Source organism: Anas acuta, chromosome Z, assembly GCF_963932015.1.
Source record: "Anas acuta chromosome Z, bAnaAcu1.1, whole genome shotgun sequence".
Lineage (NCBI taxonomy): Eukaryota > Metazoa > Chordata > Aves > Anseriformes > Anatidae > Anas > Anas acuta.
The window spans coordinates 77,246,925-77,274,165 of NC_089017.1; the positions used below are offsets into that span (position 1 = coordinate 77,246,925).

Consider the following 27,241-nt stretch of genomic DNA (forward strand, 5'->3'; position numbering starts at 1 on the left):
TTGAAATGTATGCATAAGTGCAAAATTTACATATAACCCCAACTGCCAAGAGAAAAAAAAAAAAAAAAAGCAACACAACATTCACAATCAGGCATTTCCACTGATGAGAGCACAATGCTTAGTATTCAGGGCACTACATCTGAATACATTGAGAAAATTATATGTGCCAAACTGTTCATGCATTGCCTGACTACAAGATTTACTTACACAAACAGCCAGAGAAACAACATAATAAGAAATCTTCGGCCTATTTTCAGAATACAGATGTCTTAGCTGGGGAGTGAGCCTGAGGACTGGGTTTGTCTCCAGGAGAGGAGGAGCCCACTGCTTGTTTAGCTGCCAGGTGGACTCTGGCAGCTGGGGACCAGGGCAGCTCTGGAGCACTTCAGTCCTGCAGGGATGCAAATAAAAACACTCCTTGAGGTAGCTGCTAAACAGGTAAGGAAGAGCAGTGTTTTCAAGCAGCTTTCACTAAAACTAGCCACAAAAACCCCACCTGAAAAGTACATTTACATTCATGGTCAGAATTCATACCCTGTTTTCAAGTGTTTTACAAGCTCATAGGCTTGCTGAGGAGCTACAGGGTGTCTGAGGATTTGCTGTTGCTGGTCAATGTCCTGCTCAAGTGACCCAAAGCAGAGATTGGGGCTCACTTTGAAGTGGCAAGTCTCTTTAGACTGAAGTCCACCTCAGTGAGGGGGCATAATCTCCTTCCACTCTGATTCATCACAGCGGTGAACTGAGCCAGCATCAAAGTAAGCACTGCCTAGTCAGAGACGTGATGGGAAAGATGTGATTCTACCAGAAGCTCCAAAAAGCTGGAAGCTGTTTTTTTTTTATTATTATTATTATTTATTTTTTTATTTTAATTATTATATTTTTTTAATAGCCCATACTCTGATACACTTTTTATTATTTTTTTATATATTTTTTTATTTTTATTTTTTCATTTTTACCAGTTTACCAAGGCTCAAAAACCAGCACACAAGGACAAATGGAAGCAGATTGGCTAAGCAAGTCCCAGCCAACTGGAACCAGGGAGCTTGCAAGGAGCCTGCGGTCCGTCCATGAGCACCAGGTGTATGCCAGAGAGATCAAAGGAGTAGGCAGACAGGACCACAGCACATCCCAGTCTTTTATAATTCAGAAGCGAGGCCCAAGCACAGACAGATGGTAAGAGTCCAAGGTGTGAGAAACACTACAGCCTTGCCAAAAAAAGCATGACAGAGCAGCGTCAACAGGGAAGCATAGGTGAGGAGCCCATTTTGTGGTGGGGCTCAGGTGTACAGGAAACACTGTGTCACCCATAAGAAAAAGATGAGGTGGATGGTGAGAGAGAGGCGGTGAGGACGGTGTGAAAGAAGGGAATAAACACCTCTGGGGAGCACACAGTGAGGTCTGTATCACAGTGGTCAGTAAATCTGCATCTTAGGTGGGTGCTCAGGTGGGTGAAACTGCAGACCATTTAAGCCATGTCCTGTGTCAGATAATGGGACAAGAAGGATAAGAACCTTCTTTCTATGCATACATTCTACATCTGCTATGTATCATATTTTTTGCATTTATTGAAGCATGATTTTGGTGAATTTGCTACCCTGTGGGGAAGTAAGTACTAAGAGTTCAGATCATTAATCCTTAATACTGAGTAGATGCAGCTTGTTAGTTTATGCTCTACCATGTAATTATAGCTGCTGTAAAACGTTCTTAGAAGCACACCCAACCAAGAAGCCTTTGAGAAGACACCCTGGAGTGGCCATTTGTCACTGCCATGCGATGCTGGGAGCAGGACCCCCTGGTCTGCGGCGGGGACAGCTCATCCATAGAGATTTCCTTTAAAAACCTCCTACACATCTGTGTCCAGGTGGGTGAAGATACATTTTCAGCAAGTCTGACAACTGACACCAGACTTTGGCAATCAATTTGAATTTATAGATAGTATTTTCAGTATTTCACAGGTAATGTAAGATCAGAAATCTGATCTTCCCAAAAGAAATCCCAGCCAATCCCTTTCGTATCTCCAACCACAGTCTCTTTTTGCTGGGTCCCTGAATTTGGCACCTGGACCTGACTCTTGGTATTTTCCTGCAAAATCATTTGTTCCTGGACTCATCACACCGACTCTGGGAACTGTCATTGGGCATGTTATATGCAGGCTACCCTCCCTCAATTTCATCTTCCTAGTTGCTGTATTTAAAACGGTACCTTAATTTAGAGTTAACAACTTGCTTTGTGCAGATGTTTATTAAAATCTGGGTCTCAAAAGGCAGTGACAGTCTCATGCAAGAGGTCAAATTCCCCTACCGCAAGACACATATCCTTGACAACTTGTGCTGTCTGCACAGAGAAGTGTTCAGACGTGTTTACGGTGATTTGAATGTAACAGTCACCTGGTTGAGTGGATTACACAGTCCTTATGCCATTAATTAAGCAGCAACCAAACTCGTTTTTAGCAGCCAATGTCCTTGCTAAACTACCAAAGTACTCTGTAGGGGATCGGCAGAAGCTTTTGGAAAAATTAGTTGCTTGTCTCTCCGCAGTCAGAAATCAGAGAGCAGAGGCTTGTGCTGACGTGCACAGCCACACAGCCCAGAAAAACAGGACTGGGGGATGGGTGTTGCAATAATCATCGGTGGACACAGAATAGGAAGGTGTCTGAACAGAATTCTCCTAACAAAGGAGACAATTTTGTAACGAGAAAATGCATATTAGGGAAGTGTAGAGGATTCAGAGAAGAAAGTGAAGGCTGACGTGACTACTAACTCACCTTGTGGACTGGTCAGATCGTAAATGACCTAACCCCACCTTGTGGTAGCTCTGGATTAGTTTGTTTGCTTTGCACCTCCTCATTTGTTCAGACTATCCTCGTGTTTCAAAAGTTGCATTAGAGACATACATTCCATAAATTCAGGCTTGTAGATGACAGTGATTAACAGGCATCACCATGCAGGCTTCCATTTAACAGTACATTCTGTTACTGAAAAAGGACATATACAATGCTGCACTTAGTTAACAAAAAATGTAACAGAAACTGGATGGAAATGATCTCTTTTTGAGAGATATGGCTGTTTTCCCTGCATTTGTGAAATGAAAACATCAAAGGAAGAAACCCGTTGAATGACTCACGGGCAATCTATTAGCATATTTGCCTATCTCTGCAAGCCATTCTTAGACCAACACTTTCACAAAAGCTACCTACTACAGAATGGTGTCTGTTCTGGCTAGCTTGCTGGTCACCATCGTGATATAATCTCCTTCCAAAGCAATTTAATTAGCACAGTGAAAGAACTGACCTTTCTCAAGATTTTATTTTTTTTCCACTAGGCTAAAAATATCTCACTGAATATGTCAATAGTATCCTTGATGCACACAGCACTCTAATACCCTGTTGAAAGGAAAGAAGCATTTTAAAATAATAATTTTATACGCAACGAGGAAAATAAGCTTTAAATTAGGCAAAATTATTTGGCATGCAAAACTATGGAGAATGTCCTAGGTAAAAAAAAAAAAAAAAAAAAAAAAAGGACTATAGATAGCAATGCACCATGCTTCTCATAGAGCATTTTGTAGTAAGCTATTACTAGTAATGGTTATTACAATGCTTATTACAAAAGAACTCCATTTTATTTTATTTTTCTACCATTCTTGGATCAAGAGGCACAGAAAATTGAACCAATTTACCCAAGTCCATCTCACAAGCAGTCCATCTTGCAGATTTTGCCCACCGGGATGCACCTGAAATTTGCTTCTTCATCATTTATTAATTCCATCCTTGCCTGGACTGCAAAAGCATCAGTGGATTGTGCACAGCGTGCTCAGTGTCTTTGCAGAGCAGCTATAAGCACACATCTGTACCTAGCGCAGCACTCAATAGCTCCTTGCCAGAGCCCAGTGGGTGCTCTGCATTATTCCCACCCACCTATACCTCCTTTTTTAGAAAAATAAAAACTGAGGTTCTGAGAGACCCCTTACTGCTGCTGCTAGTATGGGCCAAGGATTCCTCCAACAGCTGCAAATGGCTGTCCTGTCTTCTTCTGTCTTTCCAGTCCATGTCTAACAATAGAAAGAGCACAGAGGGTAAGGCTCTCAAGAAGGAAATGAAACGGCTTGATAGGTACACAGGATGCATTTCTCTCAGTGAGAACACCCCTTCCTCAAGAGATTAAGAAATGAAAGGTTAGCAATTATTTAGGGCAATACACAGTCTAGGCACGAGCTACATACATGTGATTTGTTGGCGATCAAGCGCTGCCTCATGACCAATAATGTTTTCTTGTTGGATTGCTTAGTCTTCAAGGCTGACAAGACAAATGAAATATTCTGTTTTTCTCTGTGCAGTAAAAAATAGTTATCCTCTTCAGTTGCCTCCTTTTTTTTACTATTACCTTGTGAAAGACAGCAGCAGCTACATGTTCTGGCATGGTAAAGATACCTTTCATCTCTCAAAACAGGCAGTAGGAAAAACAACATTGGGCTCAGAAAGGTTGAATCTTCATGGAAACACTAAACATATTTTATATATGTTTAAATGCAAATATTTTTCATAGAAGTTTTTCTAAAAAGCAAGGTAAGGTGAAAAAAAAAAAAGGGGGGGAGGGGATGAAAAATATTTTTTAACTTGCACTTTGATTTGTTTGAACTGGCCATTATAAGAGAATGAGGTAGTGTTGTTTCTAAGACACAACATCCTGCTTAAAAATGTTAGCCAGCAATAGACACTGGATGGGATTCACTTTATGCATAAAGTTAGCCTGGCTTTTCTCCTCCATGCAATTTTTCAGACCTCTTAAACATCACGTCTTTCCAAACAGTCCAGACTAAAAAGGAATTTGAGCTTAAGCACAGACCAGATCCCATAACTGAAATACAATGTGCACCTAAACTAGCCCTGTTCCTTGTTGTGCCATACAATGTCTGTGTGACTGTGACCTGCTGCAATGACTCCACGGGTCTCTAATTGCCATGTACAATATGAGATAAATGCCATGAAAAATTGCCATGAAATAAAATCTATAAATCCTTTAAGCACTTAGCTACTGCAGCACTAAGGGCCAGAAAAGTACCCAGATGGAATATGTACATTGGAAAAATGGCAAAATGCCAAGCATAAAGGGACTAAATGTTAGGAAAATAAAGCGGATCCAAGCTTTCAAGAGGTAATTATAACTTTTGGTAAGTAAAAAAGAAAATATTAAATGTCAAAAGTCTGTGTCATGCCCATGTAAGTTATAGGAGTGAGTCATATTAACTTCACCTCAGCATCATAAAACTAGCATTGAACACAACAGCCTGCTCTTCTGCTTGCAGCAATTTATAATGCCTTTTTTCCCCTTTAGCATGACACAGGGAATAAAACAGCAGTATCTTGCCTTTATATTTTACTTTCTTGCTTTGGATCTTGCAGAGCTTTGAAAACTGGTATATGTGTGAGGCAGAGAAACACATAGCGTTTCTTGCAGAGAGACAATAAAAGCCACTTCAGTGCCTTGGACAGAAGCAAAGTGTGGGTGGACAAGGAGGGTGGCATGTCTTCTGTGCAAGAAAGGCTCTTTCAGGTTTCAGGCCACATGGGAGCAGAGTCACCGGTCCAACTCAACCTGCCCTCTTGGGGCTTCCATTTTACCTTACAGCACCAAGCATGAATTTCACAGATGGGATGCAGACCTCCCATCCTTCCTGGTCCTGGTGTCAGTAGCCCTCTGTGCAGAAGCTAATGCACTGATCTGCCTTCAGAGTTGCCACAAATCTGGCTAGTAAAACAGCTCAGGCAATCATGTTTTTTTGTTTTGTTTTGTTTTGTTTTGTTTTGTTTTGCCACTCAGTTTCCTTTGCCTACAGAAAAATCAAATGTTTATATTTTCTGTACATCCCAAACTGACAATGTTCTTTTGATTTCTGTGTCTATTTCATCAAGGTTACATAGCAGTATATAACAAGTCTTGGTGAAACTACAGCACTGAGCTAAATGAGGGTTTTAGTAGACATAAAACATGAAGGATTAATTCATGTCGAAGGGTTTCCACTTCTTCTTATGTACCATAGGAGTTGTTATGATAGCCTGAAGACGCATTAGTCATAAAAGTTAATGGGAGGGTCGTAACATATTTGTTACATGCATAAATCATAACACCACATCTTTAGACATGTTTTGGTGGGGAGACGAAAGCTCATTAGTGGCCTGGTGGGGCTGAAAAAAAATAAAGGGGGGAGAGGGAAAGGGCTACCAGTGAGCTTACCCCAACAGAAACACTGTAAGTGTAAAATAAGAGGCTTCCTCCTTAAAATGCTGGAGGATTTCCAGGTTAATGGTGCCATTGAAGTACAGGGCTGCATCATTACCAGAAGAGCCTGGTGAGGCACGCAAGGAGCCTTTCTGCGAAGGGTAGGAACCACCAAGGCAGGACTGCCTGCTCTGTTCACCTGGAGCCCTGGACGCACCTTGTTCAGCATTTGCATCACACCAAGCTGCATGCAGCAGATCTCGCAGGGAACATATCAAATATTTGGCACTGAACGTGGCTATCACTTGATTCAGATGCAGGACAAGTGATGGTAGGCATGGATAAAATAAATTTCTAGTGGCAGGTGACCCTGCCCGTGCCAGGAGGGCTGGAGTAGGTGATCATTAAGGTCTCTTCCAATCCAAACCATTCTATGACTCTATGAAAAGAGAAGAAGAAACAAAAAGATTTTTAATATGAAATTATGGAGGCTTGTTTGTGTACCATTCAGGATAATGAAGACATATTTAATTTAAACTGTCAGTGCAAAGTAATTTTGAATCTAAACTTCAGCACTTTCCCTGATGATTGATGGGATCCTGCAGTCCTGAAAGATCAGAGAAAGCATTTCATAGCAGTAACTATCACTGAATAGCCATAGTGTCCAGGGCAGTGTTGCAACTCAAAATGTAGCTTTATCCCAAATAGAAGTATATGTTTGATTTAGTAAGGTACGTGTGACCATAGCTGCATTCATTTCCAAGGTTTTTGCTCAAACATTTGCTTGAAGACAGAACATAATACAAAAGAGTAAATAGAATTATCTACATATCCAGAAAAGAAAGGGTCATGTAGTAAGGATAAGTCAGTGAAACTGACATAATGGTGATTGGTTGCTTTTCAGCTATCCTTTGCACTGCCATTTTTTTCAGTAAAATCTTGTATTGTGTCACACAGCAGAAACTTCCATAAACTGTGGAAGTTCAGATGGCCAAAAGCCTCTTTAAGCCATTTCAAACAAAGATTCATGAGACAGAGACTTGAACAGGGGTGGCTGGCTGTCACTGCAGCAGCAGACCATCTCCTGCAGCACTTCCTGACCTGCTGCCATTTGCAGAGCCAGACTTCAAGACAAAAATAAATAAGTAAATAAATGGATTTCATGTGTGAAAAAGAATGGACGCAGTTGATGTCAGTGAAGGAGTGGATGCACCATCATTGTAGGCTAACGCCAGCTGCAGCTCAGCTCACTTTTTGCCTGGTAGGAACAAACCAGTCTGTATGTCTGGACAGACGGAGAAAGAGCAGGATAAAAATGGTCCTGTAACACCCATGTGCACAGCCAATCTCTGGATGAGCTGGCTTCCTTTAGGCTGGGAGGCAGTGGTGGAGACCTAGACTGCAAAGGAGCTGTCACTGAAAATGTCATTGCACAAATTCAGGAAAATGTCATTTCCCCAATATTTCTTGCAGGATCCCCAGAGCTGTTAGTGTACCCGCTCTCATTTAACCGGGTAAGATCAAACGGTAAGACTAATGCTTGATGTTATTTTAAAACCTTCCTGCAATTAGGCACATATGATGAATTTACTGTAGGCTACCAAATCAATAAAATATATATATGTATCTATATCCAGAAAATGTGAGCATAAACAAAAGTCAATTAAATTATACCAGAAGAATATAGGAACTGCTATACCTCACACAGTATTTAATGACCAATAAATTATTTTAATGTGTGATCACTTTTTCTTTCTTATTTCCATCCATAATATCATGATAAAAACTCCTGAGAGTGGAAATAAGTTAATATTATTTATTTTTACCATTATTTTACTGCTAGAGTGGTGTGTACTAGTTTAAAGTATACAATTTTCTTTTACAGAAATTATTCTTGTTTTCTCACAAAGACTTCATCCAACAGCATAAGAAGTACTTTTTTTTTCTAACCCACAAGGCTTTTTAAATTAAAAAGACGTCTGTCTCCTGAATGGATATGAGCACACTCTCTGTCCAGCACGGATGAGGATTCTAGTTTAAATCCGTAGATTACACTTGGTTTCCCAAATTAGGTTGTCTAATGCTTGAGCATATACTGCAAAGTGTCTAACAGAGCCATACATCAATTATAAAGGCCTATTTAATCCATGTTGCTCTGAACTACGTGCATTTATATAACACAAATTAAACACTAGAAAGAAGTCACACCTTCTTGCTGTTCATCTGTGTCAGAATTGATTTTTTTTTTTTCTGTTGCTGTGGAGGGAAAAGTTTTAATAATCACGAAGCCCCGTGTGCCAAGGACAGCACTGTTATTCTGCATTTTGCCGCAGAACTGCAGCAGAACAGCAGATCCTCAGTGCACACTGCCTCGGCATGGCTTGCCACCTGCTCAAGCCAGGATTTGGCCCACAACTGCAGATGGGATTCATTCTCAGATGATTTAATCAACACCAATAACCTGCTCCCACTGCGACATCAGAGCTGCCTAGTCACTCATCTCTGATTAAGAAACTGTGAGTCACTTTCTGACTCTTCTCTGGTGCTTTTGTCTGCAGAATAATTTGGATTAAATATTTATGAAGAGCTCTGCATAGTCGCAAAGTTATTATAAAGATTAAATATGTTGGAAAAAGTGCTAAGCTTAGGACACTCTGCTGTGGTTATGTAATGCCAGAAAAAGCATTACTCTTAAAGGATAAATTGATGTAATTCCCTGTATCCAGGAGGATGATCAATAAGTAGTTCATTTAGACGGTCATTGCATTCCCTGGCTACCCAAAAAAAATAAAAGATCAATACATAAGTTTTCACACGTGATATGTAATAAGGAATTGTTTTCTCTTATAAGCCAAAGTTGTATATGACTTGACTCCCCACAAAACCCACCTGTGAATATTGCTTTCACCTGAGGATTGCTGATGTAGAGCTCATGTCTGGTACTGCACACACACACAAAGCCTGGGGACGGGTTGCCAAATGAAACTACTCAGAATACTTGCAAACTTCGAAGGTCAATTGTGGACTTTTGTAGTGTTTTCTTTGTAACCCTTTTCTGTTTCTGAATTATAAATTTTATTTGCCAAGATGTCTTAGAGTATGGAGTTTTTTTATGCCTCTTAAAGCCTATGCTCCTGTTTGTCATTCATCTTTCCAATATGTAAGATTAGTTTTCTCTGTCAGCATGGCTATCTGATATACCCTGTACTTTTGGGGGCGGGGGGAGTAGTTTTTGCCTAGTAACTTTTTTATTATTTTAGTATGGACTACTGAGACTTCTACCTCTCATGAGGCATAAGTGAAAGAATTTAGCAACTTCTAGGAACACTTTTTTTTTTTTCCCCAACTATTTAGAACTATTAAAAACAAACAAAACAAACAAACAAACAAACAAAAGCAAATAAACCCTGAGGTCAATATATTTCTTTTACTTTGTACTCTGGAGGAAAAAAAAAAATGAAGAAAAGTGAAAGGCAAGTTGTGCTTTCTGTTAAAGTGCTTTTGCTATATGTACACTTGAAATTAATACCATGTTTTAAAGCATTACTCATTCTTCTCTACAGTTTAATTTTGCCTTGATACAAGATTTTATTAGAATAAATCTAAATCTCCTCTTTTTCCTGGTGGACACAAATTCAGTAACACTCAACAAACATAGAGTTCCTTGGTGAGCAGGAAATCAAACAAGTGAATCAATCTCATTATGTACACCCAATAAGTGATGCAGAATCTACTTTGTTGTCCTAATCATTTTTAATAGAGTATACAACAGAATTAGGCTTTTTCCCAAAGCAGAATGCTATGAACCCAAATCACACATTTGCAAGATTTAGCAGCTGAATGTGGAGAATTAACATTCCTTTAACTGCCCTCAGATTATAAATCTCTATCACCAGGCATAAGCATACTGAGTCATGAGAGGCCATAATCAACATTGGAAGTCTTTTTGGTTTGTTTGTTTTTGTTTTTGTTTATCATGACTATTCTTTGGCAGCCTCGTGGGACCATCTGAAAGTGTCTGCTACATGGCCCACCAGGAAGGCTGGCTGCCCTCACAGTAACGTGTTTGGAGCCATCACATCCAACCAGTAACCATTTCTATATGAAATCGTTTTTATTTCATTGAGGACTGGATTTATCTTTCATAAAAATGATTTTTTTTCTCTTATCCCATGATCTGAAAATAAGTTGGTAGTAGGATTGCAGATGTATGGCTGTGGATCCTCCCCAGCTATCGAGTTTTGCTTCCGTTGATGCTTCTTGGATCTTGTGTTTTATAACTGGCTCAAAGGCAAGTGCTCTTCTTCAGTACATGGTCTTGACTGACCGGATTATTCACAGTAAATTTGCTTATACTAAAGCAAGAATTGCTGTGCCTTGGGCATGTAGGACCAGAAGAGAGCCTTGTATGCCCTGAGTGCCTAATTGGTATGTGCGTGAAATGAAGGCACAGTGTGACTGGGAACAGAGGAGGCTAAGGCTGGCTGCCAGTCCTAAGAAAATAAGGTGCAATGAAAACCTTTAGAATCCCTACACTGATGTGTTTTAGTTTTCATTAATAAGAATAGAAGTCAAGGTATGTGTATGGTTACCTTCATTAATATTAACAGCAATGGAGGGTTTACTGGATATCTTATCTTCCCTTTAAATAGCAAATAAAACAGCTTTTCTACTCCTCTGAAGCCCCCAGGTAAATTCAGGCAGGAGGACAGTGACACTGCTCTCAGATAAATGTAAAGAACAGTAACGTTTTAGCTTGCTAAGCACATCTCTTGTTTTCCCAGTATTACACCAATGAAATTCCCATTTGCCCAATGTAGAACATTCATTTCCTCATGGGTTGTTGCCAATTATTGGAAAGAACTGATCAATAAAATAAAATTATGGGATTCATGAATGTTAAAAAGTCATGCATAATTTACAGAGCATTTTTAATTCCAACATGCTGGAAGTAGTCTGGTATACACGTAAAAGACCATAGCTACTATGCACTGCAGATGTTAAGAAAAACAAGTTGAATTACTGCATTTGTTTAAGGTATAGAAAGTATTGTCCTGATATTTTTGAAACAATCAGGAGATACAGACATGGACAAAGATTTATGACTGTGATTATCTTTCTGCTTGCTGACGTAAATTAGCCTTCTGGGAAACCTAAGTTATTTCTCAATATGCTTTTAATGGTCTGAGTCAGAACTGCAGATGATCTCTCTCCTACAAGGGATTTATAGTAAAAACAAAGGTGAGAGCTTCCGTTGCAAAGGACAATAGAAGTGGGAACAGAAATACTTCGTGGGTGTTAGCTCATCCTTCAGTGTGTCACAGGTGCTACTGCTAAGCAAACATGACTCTAGCATGAAAATAAAGTGTTTACTTTTCCATCTGGATCAGGCTGATGATTATTCCAATCATTGACATTATCTCTGCAAACAAGGAATTATGCCTCAAACTGACAATGCAGGGTTTTCAAGGCAATGGAAGTTTTTTTTTGCCTGAGATCATCCGTATGTTCCAAACCCCATGTCAAGTGGGTTGAATGACCCACGTACTTCCGCATCTCTTTTTCCTATTAATGCTATTATACCTCCAAATTTGTGTATGATATCTGCCCAGAGTCCCACCACACACAACCCAGCATTGCAGCAGATGCTGCTTTGTACAAGGTTAGCAATTCTGGCAGTCACGACAAAGATAGGAGTGGAGGGAGCCATAAAGCCTGAGCAGTTTGTGTTCTGGAAAATTCATTTCTGTCCAGATGGTAGACCAAGAGGTTTCCCCACTTTTTCTATTCCTTCCTGCTGTAACTATTGTCCATATAAGCATGGTAAGCATGGCTGCAGCTGTGAGTGCATGAATGGGCTTGTAAGACCACCCCTAAATGCAATGAATAAGAAGAAAGCTGATAGAAAATATTTAGATATGCTTATCTTTCTAACAGTGGACATCTGCTCTTATGACAAACTTCCTGGATAATTTGCATAGTATATAGCCTCGACACAAAAGGAATCACAAACGTCATAATCAGATGCTAAAGCAAGGATGATAAAATAGCATGGGGCAGCTGGAAACATCAGTAATTTATATCTTGGCCCTAGACGTTGCTGTTATTTGCCTGCTCAAGGGCAAAATGTTTTAAGAAATGGTGCTGGGACATTTTTGCAAAGTGCTTCTGTTCCATTACAACATCATAGGTGGACTAGAAAAGAAAATTAACTTCAGATTTTCAGGTTTTGGCTTAAAACCAGGTGATTGGAGAGCCTTATATGCTTTCTTTTTGCAAGTAGGTAGGCTTTGGCTTTGGTTCAAGAGACCCTTACAGGCAATCCATTTCCAGCACTTTATCTTTTCCTCACATCTGATCTCAGAAATCCTGGTGATGTTGCACTGGTAACACACCAAATAACTTGTGCACAGCTGCTGAGTATGTAGCTTTTGTGCTGAATGAATGGTATTCACCCTAGTAGAGGTGCTCCTGGTGATTTGAAGTCAGACCTTTTGCTGGTCAGACCTCTGCCCTCTGCTCCTCCTGTTTGTGCCCTGCCTTGCAGAGGCTTCCCTGTCCTAATGCAGGGAAGGAGCCTTCACTGCCAAGGGAGACATGGGGGTTCCTGCACTGCCTACAGGCACTGCACTTGCAGTGATGCCCAGGGGCAGTGCCACATGTGTTCTCAGATTGAATTAGTCAGTTTTAATTTGTGCACTAATTCAGTGAGGTCTGTTCTGCTCTTCTGTAGTTTAGCTTGTTAATGACTCTGATCAAAGTTGTTTCCATGTGAAGAAATTCTGTTTGGACTAGAAAGAAATTTGCTTGGACCCTTAGTATGTTTTCCTTCACTTATACAACAAGTTTCCATCTGGTCCTAGAAGAATCATAGAACCATAAAGGTTGGAAAAGACCTCCACGATCATGTGGTCCAACCATCACCCTACTAGCAATGTCACCCACTAAACCATGTCCCCAAGCACCATGTCCAACCTCTCCTTGAACACCCCTAGGGACGGTAACTCCACCGCTTCCCTGGGCAACCCATTCCAATGCCTGACTGCTCATTCTGAGAAGAAACATCTCCTCATTTCCAATCTAAACCTCCCCTGGCACAACTTGAGGCCATTCCCTCTAGTCCTATCACTTATTACCAGTGAGGAGAGGTTGACTCCCAGCTCCCCACACCTTCCTTTCAGGTAGTTGCAGAGAGCACTAAGGTCTCCCCTGAGCCTCCTCTTCTCCAGACCAAACAACCCCAGGTCCCTCAGCCGCTCCTCACAGGACTTGTGTCCCAGGCCCTTCCCCACCTTCATAGCCCTTCTCTGGACATGTTCCAGGGCCTCGATGTCCATCTGGTAGTGAGGGCCCCAAAACTGAACACAGCACTTGAGGTGCAGCCTCACCATAGCAGAGTACAGGGGGACAATCGCTTCCCTGCTCCTTCTGGCTGCACTGCTCCTGACACAAGCCAGGATGCCACTGGCCTTCTTGGCCCCCTGGGCACACTGCTGGCACATGTTCAGGTGAGCATCAGTCAGCACATCCAGATCCTTTTCCTCTGCGCAGCTTTCCAGCCACTCTGCTCCCAGCCTGTAGCACTGCATGGGGTTGTTGTGCCCCAAGTGCAGGACCCAGCACTTAGCCATGTTGAACCTCATCTCATTGACCCAACCTGCCCAGGTCCCTCTGCAGGGCCTTCCTACCCTCTGGCAGATCAACACTTCCCCCAGCTTGGTGCCATTTGCTAATTTACTGAAGGTGCACTCAATTCCCTCATCCAAATCATCGATAAAGATATTAAAGAGGATGGGCCCCAACACAGACCCCTGGGGAACACCACTGGTGACCAGTCGCCAGCTGGATTTCACTCCATTCACCACCACTCTCTGGGCCCAGCCATCCAGCCAGTTTCTAACCCAGCAAAGAATGTACCTGTCCAAGCCACGGTCTGCCAGCATCTCCAGGAGGATACAATGGGAGACCATGTCAAAGGCATTGCTGAAATCTAGGTAAACTACATCAGCAGCCTTTCTCTCTTCCACCAGGAGGGTCACCTGGTCACAGAAGAAGATGATGTTGGTCAGGCAGGACTAGACTTTCATGAGGCCATGCTGTCTGGGCCTCATCCCCTGGTTGTCCCACATAAGCTGTGTGATAGCAGTCAAGATGACCTGTTCCACCACCTTTCCTGGCACTGAGGTCAGGCTGACAGGCCTGTAGTTCCCCAGGTCCTCCTTAAGACCCTTCTTATAGATGTCTGTTACATTGGCAAGCCTCCAGTCATCTGGGACCTCTCCAGATGACTAAGGCCACTGATAGATGATGGAAAGCGGCCCAGCAATTACATCCACAAACTTCTTCAGCACCCTCAGGTGAATTCCATTTAGCCCCATGGACATGTGACAGTCCAGGTGGAGCAGCAGGCCTCTGACGGTTTCCATCCGAAGTTTGTGGGAAGGAGGTTGTTCTTCTGCTCCCTGTCCTAGACTTCCATGTCAGGAGATTGAGTACCTCAAGGACAAGTGGCCTGACTAGAAAAGATGGATGTAAATAAGGCATTAAGAAATTCAGCCCTTTCCTTATCCTCAGTAGTCATGTTCTCCTCTGTGTCCAGGAAAGGATAGAGATTGTCCTTTGTTCTCCTCTTGCCATTACTATATATATATATAAATGTTTTTTGTTATCTTTAACCATAGTGGCCAGGTTGAGCTCGCGCTGGGCTTTAGCCTTCCTGATTTTCTCTCTCATATGTTGGCAACTTCCTTGTACTCTCTCCAAGTTGCTTGCCCCTTCTTCCACTGGACATAAAATGTTTTTCTCCCACATACTCAGCAAAAGATCCTGGTTCATCCCTGCTGGTCTTCTTCCCTGCCAGCTCATCTTAAGGCACACAAGAACTGCTCCTGCACCTTGAAGACTTCTTGAGGATCATCCAGACTTCCTGGGCCTTTCTGCCCTTCAGGACTGACTCCCAAAGGACCCTCCCTACCAGTGACCTGAACAATTCAAAGTCTGCCCTCCAGAAGTCCAAGGTAGCAGTTTTACTGATGCCCCTCCTGACTTCACCAAAGTACTACACATTTTAAAAACTTGTCCTAAAGGGAATGGTGAGGAATTTAACTCAGTCTCTAAAGTTTGCTTTTGGTGAATTATTTATTTATTTCTCAGGAAAAAAAAATAGAGACGTGTTCTCCCTGTCACTTACAGGGTCCATTCTGATGGAGCTCCTTGTCTTCTCCTGTTCTGCTGAAGCATGTTAATGCAGAACAAAGACACAAAGCAGTCCATGACTGCCAGACATTTCCTGATAACATCTGCCTGGCCTGCTTGAGGGTAATGAAGATAATACTTCTTTTGGCTTACCTGAGTCTTTGTGCAATAAGCTCAGCGCTTCTTGTTATAGAGCACTGCTCTGCCACAATGCTGTGTGGTACTAGATGAGAAGACTAGGCCAAAGTTAGTTCTTACTGGTCATGGTATTTGTTGCTGTTCTGGAAAATAAAAATAAATAAATAAATAAATCCTTTCCCCGTCTTGGTTATCTTTTATAACTTACGCCTCCTACTGATACTTGTAAAGCATGTGTCAAAGCACTCAAGACTTTTATGTACATTAAGCAATTTTAAGCACAGAACCCATCATTAACCCATTATTCAGATGAGACAGGAATGCTTGCACTGCAGTCAGGAGCACAGTGACATTGCTGGGTGCTGCCAGAAGCAGGATTTGCTGCCTCCTTCCCTATGGCTGAGACAAAAAGGGCCAGGGCTATGACGGGCAGAGCCATCACACAGCTTCTTGGCTGCTGCTCTTCCCGCTCCAGACAGGCTGGGGGAAGGCAGATGGCTCACGCAGTTTGTCCTTGCTCCTGGCACAAATGAGGGAAAAATTGTGACTGTAAAACATTCCACGCCTTTTTACCTACGGTTTCCAAATCACTGCAGCTGTAGCTTCACAAGCAGAGTGTATAGAGAACAAATCATGTCATATGAGAGGGAAACTTCTCCCAAACCGAATTTCTACAGACGTTTTTATAAAACACTAAAAATTGTCTTTCAGTAACATGCCCCAAAGGTATATTGAGAAAACATAAGCAGAGATGCAGCAAAGATTACTTTGGGGTCCCTCCAGTCACAGAATCACAGAATCACAGAATCATAGAATTTCTAGGTTGGAAGAGACCTCAAGATCATCAAGTCCAACCTCTGACCTAACGCTAACAGTCCTCCGCTAAACCATATCCCTAAGCTCTACATCTAAACGTCTTTTACTAAATGCAATGGGATATACATGTATGTTACAGATTGTGGAGAACCAGTTTCACTTAAGGTTTGGAGTAAGCACTGCACAGCTTTTTCATGGCACAAGTACAATTTTACTGTACTATTGAAGACTGCATAGCTCTGTCTGAACTGTGCCTGGAAAGGGTAGAAAAGGCCACAGGTGTTTTTTAGATGTTTGCAGCTTGACAGAACACAGAAACTGGACAAACAGGCATAAAGAATTCTTAAATGAAACCGGTGCAAAAGGCATGTTAACAGACTGGCAGCAGAGATGATGGGCAGTGCAGGAAGAAACGTGGCAGGAAGGTGGCATGAAAGACAAATTTGAAACCCTGTCTCCACAAAAATCAGAAGAAAGTATTTTGCTGACTTTTGTCAAGCAGGACTTCATTTTTGAACCAGACTTTTCCTGAAGTGAACCAGGCTTGCTATGTTATGTTCAGTCTGAGAAACCACATTTTGTACCGTTTTTGTCAAGGCTGGATGCAACTGTAACCAGCACGACTGCTTGGTGCTCGTGTGCACACACACACAAGATGGCAGGATCAAAACTTCTGTACACTGCACTGCTCCAAGTCAATCTGTGGTGCCACTGATCCCTACTGACTGTCAGTAGCACTGTGCCCACTACACACCCAGGTGAGCCTGTCCCTTAGGGTTTGACTACAACAGCAGGGAGATAATAGCTTCACTCGTCCAAAATAACATTTTTATATAAAACAAAATGAAACCAAACCAAACCAAACCAAAACAAACAACATTCCCCCTCCCACCACCACCAACACCACCAGCACAAACCCACATGAATAGTTATAGGCGTATTTCCACCAACAGGCTGGAGTGTTTGCAAAGATCCAGAAAAAAAAAAAATAGCTTGGTATCAGCCACTCAAAATATCAATATATAATGTGAGATTTTAAAAGTGGAAAAGTTGGAAAGGAAATACATTGTAAGATCAGCTGTTATTGTTCATTATTTTTTTTTTTTTGGTGCAGAAAGAGATACAGGTACCATTAACAGCGGAGATTCCTGAGGAAAGATTTTCAGAATAAAATTTGTTCTGGAATATAGTCCCCATGCCTGAAAAACGCAGATCACTTGCAGATATAGTAGTTAAATTCCTTTGCTCTCTAGTTTTGTTGCTTCTGTAGGATGCAAATGATAAATGAAGCTTCACAATAGAACCTGTAGTGGTAAATAATGCAAAGCAGATGCAAAGTAAAGATGCAGTAGGTATTTATGTAATTGGTGTTAATGTCACATTACATGGGAAAACCTCTGCTTTTGACAGGAAGGCATAATGAGAACTGATATGAGGTTTCTCATCTTAATTTGAGGAACATCTCTCAAAAAGTAGTTTATTCAAGAGAAGTACTTCCCACATTGGTATGTCCTTTTTCTTTTCTTTTCTTTTCTTTTCTTTTCTTTTCTTTTCTTTTCTTTTCTTTTCTTTTCTTTTCTTTTCTTTTCTTTTCTTTTCTTTTCTTTTCTTTTCTTTTCTTTTCTTTTCTTTTCTTTTCTTTTCTTTTCTTTTCTTTTCTTTTCTTTTCTTTTCTTTTCTCTCTTCTCTTCTTTTTCTTTGTCAGAAACACTTGTATTACTGCAAGTGTTAGAAACCAAGGAATGCCATTAAACTGTAGTTCCAGGACGAAGGTCAGACTCGTGTGCTTCTGAGAGATGAACAGCTCTACTTCATCATTGTCAAGCACCTTGGAGGCTCTTCCTCAGCAAGTATACTACTCCAACAGTATACTACTCCGAAAGACCTACCAAAAGTAGGTCTTTTGGTAGCGTGTCCTCTTTGAGGATGGCATAGGCTGTCTGTACTCTGAATCATCAGGTTAATAGCAACAACTTTCCTTCACAGAAGCCACAGTTCATGACCCGCTAAGGGTTCACATATGACAGAAATGCAAGATTAAGCCTCGTCTAAAAGGCAGCCAAAACCCAAAGCAAAACTAGGGAACAGGAAATCTTGTCTAACATGCTAACTATTGCTAAATGTATTTATTTTTCTGAATAGTGTTTTCATAAAGCAAACTCTATCTCATTATTTTAGCCTGGTTTCTGAAAGACCTTTGAAGCTTTTGAAAATCTGTTTTCAAAGTCTGTTTTCATCTTTTTGTCTAGGTATATGAGAAGGACAACAGACTGAAAGAAAGAAAGCCATATGAACTACCCATAATAGGTATATCTCCTAACTGTTATCAGTTGCCATTATAACTGGTATTAGTTTAAAGTAAAACTTTCAGGGATCATGTTTTATTAGGTTCCAGAGAATGTCCTGTTAAGTTTCTCTCCTATGTGTATGTTTTGACGTCAAGAAGGGCATTTTGACATATAAAAGGCTGAATCTTCTCCAGATGTCTCTCATGATATCTTGCTTCAACCTTAATGTAAGTCAATAAAAAAGAATCAAACAAAAGGCACAACACTATCAAAAAATAATCCCTAGGATAATGGAGCAACTTGTTTTACTGGATTTAACCTGTGACTTTTTTTTAACTTTTTTTTTTTTTTTCTTAAATTTTAGAATTGCTTTTTTTGTTCCCTAAGAGAGCACAAAGTCTTGTTGAGATGAACAGAGCTTGTGTGTCAGATAGCTCATTCTCTCCCCATTTTCCATTTGCTGGAACTCCAGCAGCTTGTTCCTGATGAAATGCTGTCACTGGATAGTCACATATACTGTGGAAGAGCACATTCACGTGGCCTTAACTCGCAATGAGAAAAATTCATTTATCGTGGATCTGTGATGATTCTGACCAACTAGGAGATAACATCCAATTGAAAAAATGAAAATAAAATAAAATAAAATAAAGAATCCTGTATTTCTCTTAGATTATCACAGTGTGTCGCCCTTGCTCCATGTGTTACTCTTCTAGGTAGCACCTGTAAGAAGCTGGAAAGGTGAATAAACCATCTGCACAGCAGAATAGTTTTCATTTTGGAATTTGACCTTCTTTATCAGCGGCTTGTTTGCTTTTGTTTGTCTATTCTTCTCTACAGGAGAATATGCAAACACTGGAAATGTGCTCAAAATCCTTACATATGTATATTGACAATTCCTTGTTCTCTAAGCATACAAATAGCTGCAATAAAGGTCTGAAGCATGTATTAAAAATACAATATTGTTACAGATTCCAAGAAAGGTAAATACACTGAAAATACTGACATATAGCCATGATCCAGTACGGCTACCATGCATCTATCAGATTCCATGCTTCTTACTTGCAGGACATATGAGCTTCTGGTGTAACCATGAAAACAAACAAACAAAATCTGAGCAGAATTAATCAGATTCTTCATTACATGCAAATGGTTCCATGCAAGCTAAATGCAAATTTAGTCTCAATGCATTTGCAAGTGCAATGAGGAGCAATTGTAATGACAGCCAGAGTTAGAATCATTCTGGGGGAACAACCTGTGTGGTACAAATGTGTTATTTTCACTTGGTACTGACACTATATATAGCTCTCCCTCACTGCAGACGTTTTCTTTTTCATTCACAAAGAAGAAATTGCTTGGAAATAGTCCCATCTGAATTATTTTGAACTGTTTGCAAAATAGGCATCTTGTTACATTTTGCTTTAGGAGATAATTCAATTTTTATTTTAAGGAACAATGTTGGTTGGCATAGTGCTTTTACCCACTGAATTCAGGCTCGTTTGAGAGAAAATGACAGTTTTACTTCGAGTTTTGAAAACTGGTCTATGAAATTAATCAATAAATTTGCGCTGGATATGTGGTGGTGATTTCCTCCCTGTTGTTATTGCATAGCAGTGAACAGATGCATCTCTTAACTAAATAGAAATAATGCCACAGAAAGGCTAGGAGTCTAAAGGAAATTGCTGATAATATATGACAAGGATCCTGGTTGTTGATTTTTCTAAAAAACACATTTTTCTACACAAAGTCAAGACTAAACTTAGTTTCCTGGTGAGATATAGTTACAACATATTTTCACTTTACTGCATGGCTCTGGTGACTACAGCTACAGATATATGAAGTTCATTTGTCCACCTCCACAAGAGACAAACAGAGCTACGGCAGAAAGTACAAGCCTCTGCTGCTCCACATGGCAGCATCAACAATCTGCCCACAGACCTCTCTCTTTGGATGATATAAAGTTATTCTATGGATTACTCTGTGTCACCAGTGTCATCACCTTTTCAGCCAGTCCAGCCTCATTTTCCCATCTAGACCGCAGTAATGGTTATGTGAACCTGGAGAACTGTTGTTTTACTGGAATGTCATTATATCTGTGGAAATGCTCGGTATGCCAGCCAAAGATAGGTACTTAAGCACATAAAGTACTACAGACACTGAGGCCAGGGAGATATGAGATGCTTGTGAAGACTTTTAGCCAGCCTTTGGAAATTGTTGATCTGCGGGTGTAGTAATGTCTCTTTCAGCAAAGCTAAACTGGCTCCCCAGGGAGCCCAGAGACTACTATATGTGCAAATGAATAGGAACCTACCGAAAGTCATAACTAACAATTTTCATTCAGAAATCATCATTATGGAATTTTCAGTGAGGTAGGCTAGTAAGACAGCAGGAAAACATATTAAAGAACAACCTGACTAGTGCAGACAAATGACTGTAATAACCAACAACTGCAAAAAGCCTAGGAACAAAATCCCAGGCTGTGCAAGTCCCTTCTTATAATGTCTTCAAACCTTATGTTGCAGCAGGATTAAATCCCTTTTTCTCCCCAGCGTATACATCTTAACGGAAGACTAATTAAGACAGAATACGTACTGTGGCAGAAGGCTCTGTGTGACAGCAGCAAAACCAAGTTTTGCTAATCGCCCTTCCGAGCAGAATGGTACCTTTTCTATGCCCAGACATAATCAGGTGTCTCCTCCAGCCTCTCTGCCCACCCCATGGCCTGGGCACCAGCACCAGGCAGCAGCCTGCAAGGGGATGCTGCAGCTCGCAGCGGTTGGCAAGAGCCAGCACAGGGTCTGCCCGCACCCAGCAGTGAGTTGCCATGGCTACAAGGTGAGCACTTTGGGGAGAAAATGGAAAGATGAACACTGGCTGGGCTGCCAGTCAGCGACCCACCCTTATTACAAACCAAAGCTGCGGTGTGGCCTTGCACAGGGCAGGCAAGGGAAGGAGATGCTCCAGCCCCTTTGGAAGCTGCTGAGCACTGTAGGGTGTCCAGCTTTTGCTGAGCCCATGTCTGTTTCTGCATGCAGATGAAGCTCTAGGAAAAACGATTGATTTATAGCTGATGTGTTCATTTTCTCTTTCCCTCACGCACACTGTTTAGCCTTTGGAACTTGGTTAAAAATAGAGGAAGAAAGGTTACAGTGCCAAGGAGAGACCAGAGTTTTTTCACAGTAAACATTACAGAATCTAATGTTACAAATGCAGCCCCTCTGTCTCTCCCAGTAAGGCAGCAAAGAGCCTCTTTCTTCCCTAAGTTGGATTTCCAAGCCTTGTTTGCTGCTGGCTCTTCAGCAACAGATATGTTTGACATTGTCATGCTTGCTTTCTTTTTTAATACTGATTTTTATAACCGGTTTGAAGGCCACAAAAACCACCATTGCACTCATATGGAGTCTTTCAGTATAGGATGGGGAAATCTAGTGTGTGAGACTGGGGCTGAATGCAAAACACCACTGGTGCCAACAAACAGCAGATGAAAAATGCCACATTTCTTACTCTGAAAGAGGATCACTCTGCATTAAAAAAAAAAAAAAAAAAAAAAAAAAAAAAAGTAAAATCACTCTGGGTTACCTGGACTGAAAATCATGCAGTATTTCTCTGTTGGACCCTTTCTGGTACAATCCAATTTCTCACATTGAGCCCTTTTTGCTACAGGGCTGAAGTGGGAGTGCCCTGCGCCCCTGAGAAGCAGCACAAATTGACCCAGGACTTCTGGCAGGAATTTCAACCCCTGACTGAGTGCAGCAATGGTAGAGCTGTGCTACTGGCAAGTGACAGAATTTGGAGGAGCATGAAGGTCCCAAGATTACCCATATTTTATGCCAGAGTGTCAGTGGCAGCAGTGGAGATTCGAGTGTTTGTGCGAAAGATTTCAAAACTAACATCTGTCCATAAGAAATAACAGAAGGGGCAAAACTTCAGGAAATCTTTTGTCAGAAGAAGGAAAATGCAGGGAAAAAATCCATGAGCTCTTTAATCTATTTATCCATTTCCTCTCTTCTTTTTCTTTTTTTGTCTAACCAGAAGTTAACTGGACCTTGGTTCTCTGAGAGCATCCACCTCCCTTCAGGCTGGCAGCAAAGATCCCTAATAAGTGCACAGCTACATATTTTCTTGCCCTATTTCTCTTCCTTCATGAGTGAGAGGCACAGGATGCACTGACTTGCCCAGCAGCCATGTCACTTTTAAATTGTCTCCTTGCAAACTTTTAGTTTGCCTCTGAAAACCCCTCTCAAAGCTTTTGTTTGCTGGGGCCGCTGTCTCCCAGAATATCTCACAAGGACTGAGATGGATTACTTCATATCACCCAGGAATAAACCTTAGCTTTGTCACTGTCTTATTCATATTTGATAGCATGAATTGCTAACAGGCTTAAATTTGCATACCAGATTAATCACATGCTGTCTTCCTGGTCTTGCCTGAAAAATTTTACAATGTGTCAAATTACAGTCTATGTGGATTAATTTCACACTCACGTTTTTCCTTAATGTATGTTTAATTTTCATTTTAATGGGAATTAATGCTGAGTACAGAAAGGTCAGATGATGGGCACATTGCTGCATTGGAAGGGAGAATGGGAAACAACACAAAACTCGCATTTCTCACACAAGCACACAGTTTCTGCAGGCTGCAAGGCACGCTGTCCAGTTGGATGCCAATCTACAAGTGAAACCTGTAGGAAGGTCTTTGGGCTGAAATCGCAGAGATCCTCAGCAATACACAGGGAGCACTGCCCAGGATGAAGACGGCTTTGCCACAGCTGGCCCTCTCCTGCCCTGGACGCCTGTTCCCCTGGGGCCAGAGTTGCTGGGAATTGATGCACCTCTGTCTCTCATTCTGTGCTTCCCCACGCTTCTCTTCCTCTAGACCTGCTGACTTCACAGCATCGATGCCAGTGCAATAATTAACCCAGGGTAGATGTTTCCCTGAGTATCAAAAAACAGAAAAAGTCCCAAAAATGCAAAAGGTGGGTGAAGCATAGAGATCTGACAGTAAGCTAGGACAAGAAGATTTTTCTGCTAAATCAAGCAGACATTTTTCTACAGGCTTTTTTTCTGATATGAACTTGTACTTATGTCGTGTATGCAGTCTCTGTCACATTTCCTGTAATAGTCAGGCTGAGGAAGGTTAGGACTGCAGCAGTCTGCAGCTGTTGACAGAACATCTCAACAAACTACAAAGGCTTTGTGTGGCATCTTGTTTTTCTGTTGTTTGTTTGTTTGTTCTGTTTTGTTTTGTTTTGTTGCTTTGGCTTGCATTAGATGGCAAAAAATATAGCTGCATGCAATCTTGTTTGCTTCTAAAAAAATTTTGACAATGCCTTCATTGCGGTTTATGCAGTTTATCCCTGTTTATCCCTGAAAATCCTACCTGGGGAAGGAAGATCCTGGCCAGTTTTCCCCAGTCTGTCGATAAAGAACTACAAAGGAACTCTGCTTGTTGCATTGCAAGTGCAGTACATTGGATTCCCTGGGGAATGTAACACCAAAAGACCTCAAGACATGCAGACAGAAAGGACAACATATTCAGAGGAGGTTTTCCAGTGCTTTAAGTAAACTTGGACAAACACTCAAGCTGAGCAGCAAATCATACCTGAAGGAATACAGCTAATTTATTATTATTATTATTATTATTATTATTATTATTATTATTGTTGTTGTTGTTGTTGTTGTTGTTGTTGTTGTTGTTGTTGTTGTTGTTATTAATTATTGGACTTCCCTGTACAGCAGTGGGTATGCCCTCCTCCTGCAATTGCCCCTGGGGGTTACTGTTCCTTCACCTGGACAGCTCCCACAAAAAAAGGGAGGTACTGCCTTCAAGCAGGTACCCCTGGAAATCCCTCCTGGGGAAAGGATGTATCACAGTGCATTCTAAGAACAGCACAGTAAGGAATCTGAGTCTGACTAGGAGTCAAAACTTTCTTTTAGAGAGAGAACAGCTGGAGAGAAATTTGGTGGAGCAGCCTTTTCCCCAACTCAGTTGTAGTTCACCAGGAACTCCTCAGACATCAGTCCTCCCTTGTCAATCAGTAGCAGCCCTAAAGGGTGAGTGTCAATAGAGATACACCCACATTGTCCTTGACCCTGCAGTCTGGGCTCTGTCTCTAGGGCAGACCAGAAATTTACATTCAGGAAGGTAAAAATGGCAGGTTAGGTGGAAAATAACAAATTCCCTGCTCTGAAACACAGTCCAGAGAGAAAAGTACTACGCAATCAGAGAATCCAAGAATCAGAGGAGGCATCAGGGAGAGGTTTGGGTCTCTTGTGCCCTTTGCATGGGATCCTCCAAGACTTGCCATCTGATGTCCTGGGGCTTGCCTCAAGCCAGCCCATCCCATGGCCATGGCCAGCAGGCTGGCAGGGGGCACGGGAGCCTGCCCCCTTTTTTCTGCCCTGAGCGATAGTGACTGGGCCTCGTTGACTGGTGGCATGGTGACACGTGTGTTCTGGGGTGCTGCTACAGCCCCACCAGCACTTGTGGGCGCAGTGGTGTCCTGAGGAGGACCAAGGCCACTGGGACTTTTTGCATTAAAGGTTTAAGTAATTGGAATTGATGCCCAATTAACTCTTATAATCCAGTCATGTTTGGGGTACTGAACTAATCCCAATGAGGAGAAAGAGGGGATCAGCCCGTCAACTGATTGCACAAGTCAGAAGATACCTTATGCGATGATATCTGTCCATATATCATGGCATCTTTCCTAACCTCTTCAAGGGAGAGAAGAGAAGAGAAGAGAAGAGAAGAGAAGAGAAGAGAAGAGAAGAGAAGAGAAGAGAAGAGAAGAGAAGAGAAGAGAAGAGAAGAGAAGAGAAGAGAAGAGAAGAGAAGAGAAGAGAAGAGAAGAGAAGAGAAGAGAAGAGAAGAGAAGAGAAGAGAAGAGAAGAGAAGAGATAAAGAAAAAGAGTAAAAACAACCATGACCTCATCAGATGGCACATGTTTCAGCACTTCAGGAGAATATATGGGTTGAATGAACAGATTGTGCCAGAATCTCTCTCTTGCCAGTTTGTGTCCTGTTTATAAATAATACTAAATACATTTTAAAATATTAAATGGGCTGTGCATTACTGGTATTTCAGTTATTGTCGTATGGTCTTTTTTGTATACTGGGAGAGTGCCTCTCTCTGCATCAGATTTCAAGTGCAATCAGTGCTGAAGTTAGAGCCCTGCAGATAAATATGCTAGCACAAAACATCCTCTCAAAGGAGTTTTCAACCTTGGAAACTACTCCTCTGGTTGTTGATCAGATTTTATTTATTTATTTTTTTATTTCTGAGGCACCCTGCAAGTCTGATCAGTTCATCTGGACTATTTCTAAAGAAATGAGGTACACAGTGCCCTGTTTTCTATTTGAAAAGTTATATTTCTCCCAGGCAGCACAAAAATTCACAAATGCACAAGAGACTTTTATGAAGTATTTTTCTAAAAGCACACACATTGAAGGACAACGTGGAAGCTCATATTTCAGTTTAACTTCTGATCGCATCTGTGGCATGAATCATCATTGTTACATTGCTATGTTTTGTCTATTAAAAATTAATTGAAGACTGTGTGTAATTGGGATGCATTTGTCAGAGTCAGATTGCTGTTTCTTGGTTCCAAGGACTGCAGATCTTTAGGACAGGTAGTTTCCAGACATGTCTCTCTCCTCATGAGTTGAGATTGGCCTGCACACTGACTTTCCAGTCTGTCTTCATCTGCTGTTCCTTTTCACAATAGTACTGTACTGTGCCTTAAGCATAAAATCATGTAATTCCCTCTACTTTCAGCCTCAGTATCCAGGACTGCACATCATTGCATATAGCACATATAGCAAGATCTCATAACTTTTCAGAGATGCACAAAAACTTTTTGGCACTTGATGAGCAGGCTGTTCAAATAGATGGGAAAAAAAAAAAAAAAAAAAAAAAAAAGACACCCTCAAATCCTTATTTTCCCCTATAGTGGTAGGAAGCCAGGTGCCAGTGTTTAGTTATGCCAAATGAAGACAACAGAGCATAATTTTAAGATTCCTACCATTCATTTTTCATTGCCTTTTGTCTTAAAATTGATATAAATAATGACACACACTGTATCTGAGTGACGGGTGCAAACTCATTTAAGAAGAGCAGGTACAATAATTAAAATTTTATCGCTGTCAAACACAGAAAGGATCGGCTTCCTTGGCAAGAAAGAATCACATACCTTGGAAAGGATAAAGACGGAATTTCTGCTGTACGACACACGTGCAGCGAACAGCTTCGCACGGAGCAGGAAAATGCACGCACCCATTTCCGTGCTATTTTCTAGGAAAAGTGCCTCTCGCCATGCCGTCCCCATGCCGTCCCCAGCAGGTGGCAGTGCAACCCCAGCGACCTTTCGCCTTCACTTCGTTTTAATTTATACTAACTAATTTCAGGAGATTGAAGTTTAAGACTACTTTTCTTTTAGAGTGACTGTCGCTGGTGCCTCTTTGCATGCTCGCACTACGGTAACATTAAACGGGACTGTATGGATATAACAGGATTTTTTCCCAATTTTTCCTTATTTACCAATCTATTTATGAAGCTTCACTGAGGTACTTACAGAGGGCTGATGACGT

At 41.3% G+C, this 27,241-nt stretch overlaps 1 long non-coding RNA gene across 1 annotated transcript; it reads right to left on the minus strand.

Annotated features, from left to right (window-relative positions):
• Nucleotides 1-27,241, minus strand: LOC137848467 (uncharacterized). Its single transcript, XR_011091370.1, has 6 exons — nucleotides 26,845-27,241; nucleotides 15,567-15,694; nucleotides 6,436-6,657; nucleotides 4,222-4,295; nucleotides 2,765-2,974; nucleotides 1-391 (listed from the first exon to the last, which is right to left on the minus strand). It is a non-coding gene; the product is annotated as an uncharacterized lncRNA (long non-coding RNA).